The sequence below is a fragment of the Petaurus breviceps genome, unplaced genomic scaffold, assembly GCF_028583685.1.
Source record: "Petaurus breviceps papuanus isolate PSGF00001 unplaced genomic scaffold, PetGlider_PUasm1.0 90644, whole genome shotgun sequence".
Taxonomy (NCBI): domain Eukaryota; kingdom Metazoa; phylum Chordata; class Mammalia; order Diprotodontia; family Petauridae; genus Petaurus; species Petaurus breviceps.
In genome coordinates, this window is record NW_027187298.1 from 3162790 (window position 1) to 3171090 (window position 8301).

Here is an 8301-nt window from a genome sequence, read left to right on the forward strand (position 1 = left end):
AAATTGACACCAACAAATTATTATGCTTGAATTCCTAGACCACTTTTGTTTCAGCTCCAAAAAAGATGAATGTATTACAAAGCTATCCTCCTCATTAACCAGCATCCTAGCTTCTTCTTCATCTTATAATGGATTCTTTAGAAACAATGGGCCTGGCACTGACAGTTACAACTTGGGTTGGGCTTGTAGCCCTGTAAAAAGACAAGTCCTCTGCCTAAGCTTCTTCAAGTCTCCTCGGGATCAGGTTGTGTTGGGCCAACTCTTGAAGGAGTTGAGTCATTTCTGTATTTTCCCTCCACTGGTTTTTCTGACTTCATAACATGCTTGCTTGCTTACTATCTGTAATGACAAACAAAATTGTACTTAACTACTTGTTTTAGTACTTAGCTCCTTGTTTCAGTTCTTCAAGTGCCTTTGAACCTCACCTCTGGTTATACCAAGTCTTTGTTAGAAACAGAACGTGTGAAGCTCACAGTGGGAGGAACTTGCTAAAGACTGGAACAGGAAGGACATAAGAGGAGGGCAGAACAGGAAGGAGCTGATGATATAAAAAGCACGAGCTCTGCTGGAACTGAGCAGAACTGGGAGGAAGGACGGCTGTGGTGCCAGCACATTCTCTGTCTATGTTGATTTTACTTTGTCAGACCTGTCTGCTGACAGAGGACATTGCTGTTGTTACAGAAGCCCTGGGACCTTACTGCTGGTTCAGATGCCCTGAAAGAGGACTTTCCTGCTGTCTGTTTACAGAAGTCCTGAAGGAGGGTTTTACTGATGTTTTCAGAGGTCCTTGGAGTCTACTGATGATTTGTGTTGATTTCTAAGACAGAGGCCCTGTCTATTAGTCTGTGTTGATTTCACAGGCAGAAAGTGAATTGATGATAGTGCCAGAAAAGTGTGTGAACATTGTTGTGACTCTGCTAAGCTTGATATGTAGCTGGGATGAGAGCTGGAACAGGAGCTGGGAGCTACCTACCTGTGAATCCAGGTGACGGTTGGATAAATTCAGGCAAGATCTGGGAACATGGAAAAGAAGCCATGGAGTTTGGAAGTACTCCTTAAGGATGATTGTAAGTCAGTCTCCAGTCAAGATGAAAGAATACTTTAGGTGGGTACTTTATATTGATTGGTTCAGATTGTGACTTACTGAAAGATATCTTTTATTTAAGAAAATGTGGCCACTTTAGTAATTAGTTGTTATGTTATATCCTTGTGAATGCTGTACTTTTGTTTCTGTGAATGTTTTGCTTTGGTTTACTGTTGAATAAATAGTGAATACACTATACTATGTAATTAGAACCTCAAAGTTATTCACAGCAGCAGTCCTCAGGAGAGTTGCTTGTGCTTGACTTTACATTATCTTTGCACCAGAAATTTTCTGAGGCCTGTGCATGAGTCTTTTGAAAAGGTACATTACTAATCTACCTTAAACCAGAGAACAAAACTAAAATTAGGATAGATAGACAGGTTGGATAGACAGACAAATTACCAAAGACTTCCTCATGCGGTCACAAATCTGGATTACAGATCAGATAAAGTAATAGGAGAATCAATCAACCATTCAGTAAGTATTTATTAATTATCTACTATGTGCCCAGAACTGAACTAGGTCCTGAGGATGTGAAAGAATCCCTAATCATAATGAGCTTATATTTGAATGGGAGACAAGTAAACACTATCTTTTCTTTCTCTTTCTCCATATATATGCATATATATGTATATACACATGTAGATATACATACAATATATATGTTTTTTTGCTCATATACATGTCACACACATGTGCATTGTATTAATATATAGTATAAGGTTCACAAATACATCAGAAAGGGAGAGACTCTAATGAGTCATAGACAAGGAGGGAATGTATTCCAAGCACGAAGCAGGGCCAGTGCAAAGGCATGAAGAATTGGAGTGTCATGTGCAAGGAATTGAGAAAAAGACTAGTTTGGTTAGATCATAACCAATGGCACTGGAAAGGTATGGGGACAGGTTGTGAAGGAATTTAAAAGCAAAACAGAGTAGTTTAGGTTTTATGCTAGAGGCAATAAGAAGAGACCAAAGATGATATGGTAACATCTGTTTTTTAAATTGCTTTGACCTCAGTATGTAGAATGTCCTATATAATCTAGGCAAGAGATTACAGGGGCCTAAACTAAGGTGGTACCAGCATGAGTGGAGAAAAGGCATCGGAAGCAAGAGATGTTGTGTAGGTAGAAACAGTAAATTTGGCACCTGATTGGTTTATGGGATGAAGGAAAGCGAGGAGTCCACCAGAATGCAAAGGTAGCAAACACGGAAATCTTGAAGAATGGTGATATCTTCTCCAGAAAAAGGGAAGTTTGGAAAATTTTGGGGAAAATATAATGAACTTAATTTTGGAAAGGGAAAAACTTACTAGACATGTTTAGGTTCAGAGGTACTTTCATAGCTTAATGATTCCCAGATTGGAAATTCCTAAAGAAAGAATACTTCTCAAACCTTCCCTATCTTTGGCTATGGAGCAATCTGTTTTAATCCATGATCATGCCTTACTTTTCCATTAAAATTGCACTCTTTGATGCATCATTAAGTACTTAACATGGGAGAACAGAAAAAAAAGAATGGGGAAGATCAGTGTACTTTTGCTAGTAATAGAGATAGAACACCAGTGGATAGGGAAAGATGTAACTAAGATCAAGGACAGGGAGCAGATAATTAAAATGGCAAACTATCAGACAAGATGGTACTGCAAAGGATCTTTATAAGCATCAAGTGATAATATATATATATAGTATGTATATATTTATATATATTCACATTTGGGAATCATAAAGTTCTCTATACATATACATTTACATAGTGGCATATATACATATACATGTACATGTAATTAAGCATACATACTTAAGCTATTAATATTCTGAAGCATCCTCAATTCTACTTCCTAGTACCTCTGCTTTTTCTGTCCTTAAGATTAAAATGATTAGGGACAGCTAGGTGGTGCAGTGAATAGAGCACCGGCCCTGGAGTCAGGAAGACCTGAGTTCAAATCCAGCCTCAGACACTTAACACAAAAAACTAGCCGTGTGACCTTGAACAAGTCACTTAACCCCAAATTGCCCTCCAAAAAAAAAAAGAAAAAATTAATAAATATTAAAATGATTATCTGGATATGTAGTTGAAGTAAAGATTTAGCAATTATTTTCAGTATTAGTTCTATAAGTCTAGATTGTAATTAAGACAAAGAGCTTCACTGTTGTGTCAAAATCATAGACTGAGTTGGAAGATGACAATAAATATATCATTGAGAATCTGTGGAATGGGGGCTTGTGACTAGAATGTATTCAAATTAGGACATCCAGAAAGTTACAGGAAGAAGCCAAGTGAAAAGCATTTGGGTGAAGAGAAACAGAAAAACAAACAATAATGGTACTGGTGTGGAAGTACACTGCAGACATCCCGAACAACCGGTAAACAGAGGAGGATGTAAAGAAGCAGCCAAATGACAGAGACAGAATAAACTAGGCATGGGGGTCCACATTATTCAAACATTTTCAGAAGCTCTCTTTTTGATCAAATGTGGAGTAACTTATTTTTTTGGCTTGTATTAAATAATAACTTTGTTGTTACTCTTGTCTAAAAGGTAAAGCATGAGATTTGGGGAACTGCCTTTCTGGACACACATGTTAGTCAATCAACAAACATGGGCCAGGAATTGTGCTAAACACTAGTGACACAAAAGACAAAAGAAGATCCCTGCCCTTAAGAAACTCAAATTGTAAAGGAGGAGGTGGGACCAACGACAGTGAATTTAAAAAAGGTAACTTTTACCTAACATCTATCATGTGTAAAGTATTGTGGTAAACACTTTACAAATATTACCTCATATGATCCATACACCAACCCTTGAAAGTAGGTGTTATTATTATTCCCATTTTACAGATGAGGAAACTAAGACAAACAGAGGTTATCTGAGTCACCAAGAGCCATACCGCTAGTCAGTGTTTGAGGTGAGATTTGAAGTCCTGTGTTCTTGATTCTGGGCCCAGCATTCTAGTCACCACATTTCTAGTTGCTGTAATGTGAAACAGCAACATGGAACAGCTAAGCATGTACATGATATACATACAAGTACACATAACTATAGTTAGAACATACACATTTAATTAAGGACATACAAAGTAAATGAAATTTGATCTTGGTTTGTATAGGAAGCAATTTTGATTAAGAAGGAAGAAATGGTTAAGTAGAATTTAATTAAACATTTATTAAATATCTAGTATGACAAAGTAAGGCTAAGCATCAAGGAGATATTTTTTTTTAAATATTAAACAGACCCTGCCATCAAGGACATTATATATTTTTGGGGGGGTGGAGGAAGAAGGTATAACATAAATAGAAATGCTAATAATTTGAACCAGATAGTGATGGTGGCAAAACAGAAATTGTTCTAAGACTATTAAGGAGAGATAGAGCCCCAGCAGCTGGAGGCTCAGGGGAAAGGAGGTGGCTACTTAGTAGAGACAGCACTTGAACTGAGAGCTGAAGGAAGATAGGAACAAGTCAATCAGAGGCAAAAAGGGAAAATTTCAGGAATTAGTATAGGAAGGTACAGAGAAGGGTAAGGGGACTTTGAGTTTGGGGAACAGGAAGTAGTCTAGTTTGTGAAGGGAAATAATGAGGTCAGGCTGAAAGAATAGCTTGGAATCAGAATGTGGAGAACTTTAAATTCCAGGCTAAACAATTTGTATTTTTTTCTAGATTTAAGAAAGATTCACTGAAGTTTTATAGCAAGAAAGTGACATAGACAAACTTGTGCCTTAGGAAGATTATCCTGTCAGCTGGATGAAAGACTGACTACAATCATCATGGAAGCAGGGAAACCAATGAGGAAAACAATGAAAGAAATGCAGGAAAGAGGACTATACTAACTTGGTGGTAGTGTGACTATAAAGAAGGGGACATATGGAAAAAATGCTTTAGAGTATGACTAGGAGCCCTTGAAAACTGATTACAACATGATGTCATGATCCTCTTTGAGAACAAAGGACAAACAGCAGCAACAACCTGTACGATGAGGAAGTGCAAAAAGTCCAACGTCATTCTCATATAAAATGGACCCAAGCACCTGAGAAAATGGTGGTACCCTTCACATGATCAAAAATGATGTGAGTCTTAGGGGAAGTTTCTACTTAATCTTTTAATTTTTCATAATTAAAGGGAGATAATAAACAGGTCATACACTGAAATGTATGATAGCTTTGAATAAAATCGATTTCAAAGGAAGCATGGGAAATATGAGTGGCATCCTATAGTCTAAATGTAAAACATCATGTTAGAGAATTAGTCTAAGAGGGATGGGGTATTCTCCAGAATGAAATTATGAAGACATAAACAGAAATGATTCTTATGAAGAAGAAAATATGGAACTGTCTAAACAGACCCATGTGGAAACACCAGTTCTTCACTGTCTAATTTAGACTGTTAAAGACATATATAGAAGATTGGAAGCAAAGGCAAATAGCTAGTGACTAATTCAAAAAGTACTCTTAAGATTAGTGTTAAGAACGCTAAAGTTTAAAATGAACTGAAACTGGCTGAAAATGTGAAGAACAATAAAAAAAGCTTTTGGAGGCTATAGATAGAAAATAGAATCTCTGCTCAAGATGGATGGCATGATGACCAGAGACTCTGAACAGAAGGCAGAATAGCTCAACTTTCTTTGCTTTTTTTTTCTTGTCAGAGAGGATGATCTTTGAAATAAGAACACCACCACAATAAAAGAAAATAGAAAGAAAGCAACTATCTCCCCAAAGTTCACATAATCAAGCCCAAACAATCCTGGTATACAGCTCTTTATGTGAGACCCCCCCTTCTTGGCTCACTCTCAAAGGTGAATCAATCTAGGGTCACAGATTTAGAATTGAAACAGAACTTAGAAGCCATTGAGTTTAATATCCTCATTTTACAGATAAGGAAACTGACAGTGAGAGAAAGTAACACAGCTAGCATATATCAGAGGTAGAATTCGAACTCAGGTCTTCATGACTCTAACATAGGTGACAAAGCAGATAGAACACCAGACTTGGAGTCAGAAAGACCTGAGTTGAAATCTAGCCTCAGACACTTCTTGACTGTGTGACCCTGGGAAATTCATTTAGTTTCTACTTGCCTCAGTTTCCTCAGCTTTAAAATTGGAATAATAATAGCACCTATCTTGCAGGGTTGTCATGAAGATCAAATGAAATAATAATTATAAATTACTCAGCACAGTGCCTGGCACATAGAAAGAACTAAATAAATATTAGCTGTTACTGTTGCTGCTGCTGCTGTTATTGTTATTACTGCTCTATCTCTGTTGCCACTCCCTAACTCTCCCTCCTGTAGCTTGGCCAGGGTCCCAGGGAGGCTGACTACTTCTCCCCTTGGGGTCCAGTGGTAACCCTGCAGTATTATGGTTGCCGATACTTCAGTCACAAATCCCCATCCAGGGTGATCACCCAATATCAATTAACCAACTATTATATCCCTAACATCAATGAACTACTTGTTATACATTAGCTTTTATAAAAGACTATTTACTGAAAATGTATAGCAAATACAAAAGTACAAAAGAACATCCCCAGAAAGTTACTTTTCTTTGTTTTGTAGCTTGCTGATGTCAAGAAATTTGTTGCTCAGTGAACCAACCTATTGTTGATGATGAGTTTCTTTGCACTTAGTTATATATTTATTTAGTTAAGATTGATTTTGGGATAATTGACTTAATCTGATACTAGACATATGCTTAAGTCCCTTTAAACTCTGTAGAGCATGCTAGATATTATGTTACAGAGGCAGAGGATTTAATAACCTGTACCATAGGGTGGCTAGGTAGCACAGTGAATAGAGCACCGGTCCTGGAGTCAGGAGGACCTGAGTTCAAATCCGGCCTCAGACACTTAACACAAAAACTAGCTGTGTGACCTTGGGTAAGTCACTTAACCCCAATTGCCCGCCAAAAAGCCAAAAAAAAAAAAAGAATCTGTACCATGACAGCTCATCATAGAAAGATTTTATAAGTAATCAGAATAGGTACTACTACATTGACAGGTCAAGGAATTATCATAGATATTCTTTACTCAGATTTCAATGAATTTGGAATGAGTTGAATTGCTGGCACCAAAGGTCAGGACTGAATGACTCGGTGTCAATGTAAAGGATGGTATCCAGAGTAAAGTGCCCCAGAAATCTGTTATTGGCCCCATTATCATTAATATCTAACCAATTATTTTGTATACTTTTCATATTTAAAAATATTAGGCTATTATAAAGTCTGAATAATATATTAAATGAGAAAGTGAAGATGCTAAAAATCAAAATACACTAGTATATTGGGCCTAAAATCTAAAAAAATATTGAAGTCCTTCAATTAAGCTCAAAATCAATTTCACAATTACATGATGGAGCAACTATGACTACACAATGGTTCATTTGCAAAAGATTTTTCAAGTATCTCTCAATGCAACGAGAAACTGAAGAAGGTCTCCACTATGTTAGAACATCAACAAAGAGCCACACAGGATGAACAAGTTAGGATAAGTAATAATCACATGAGATCATAGAAATTGAAGAGAACACAAAGTTCTACGAATATTTGAGAGCTTATCTAAAGGAACCACACAAATGCCCTAAGGAAAAAATGTAAAATAAAGCATTTTCCCATCTCCCTAGCAAGATAAAATGGTTCTCTATCTATAATGTCCCATATTTGTACCATTTATAGACAACAATAGAAGTTCACCACCTTTATCAGCTGAGATGGGTAAACTCATTAAAGAAAATATTCATTGTATAATGTTACAAGACAAAACCTCTTGGTTAATGGGAGAACTAAGGTTCTTTCAAAACAATCCTAGTAAGTCATAAGTTCCTGAGAGTCATACCTTTGAGAACTGGTCCAGAGATGGACTGTATAACTCTTGTCTGAGAATTAGCCTCATTAAATTCAGAAGAGCTAATTACCAGAAGCTTTTCCATCAAGGATTGAAGTTTGTTTTTTCACTTACCAGAACTCTTGAAAAATATCTATCAAGGTACAGAGCGACTATGGCCTGCATCAGTTTTTTCACTTATTAAAACTCTTGAAAAATATCTATCAAGGTACAGAAGGACTATGGCCTGCAATAGTGATCAAATTATAAATCTAGCACTATTGAAGAAGTGAATGTTAGCAACCCATAGTCTAAAATATGGTAAGAAAGAATGGTTATAACCACAACATATTGAGCTTTGTCACATGTAAAATGAGAAGGATAGACTGCATGAAATCTATGGTCTCTT

The 8301-nt window shown here is 36.7% G+C and overlaps 1 long non-coding RNA gene across 1 annotated transcript; it reads left to right on the forward strand.

Annotated features, from left to right (window-relative positions):
* The first annotated feature begins 578 nt into the window (after positions 1 to 578).
* LOC138143508 (uncharacterized) lies at positions 579 to 6702 on the forward strand. Its single transcript, XR_011163705.1, has 3 exons — positions 579 to 1105; positions 3623 to 3799; positions 4741 to 6702. It is a non-coding gene; the product is annotated as an uncharacterized lncRNA (long non-coding RNA).
* Positions 6703 to 8301: the final 1599 nt, after the last annotated feature.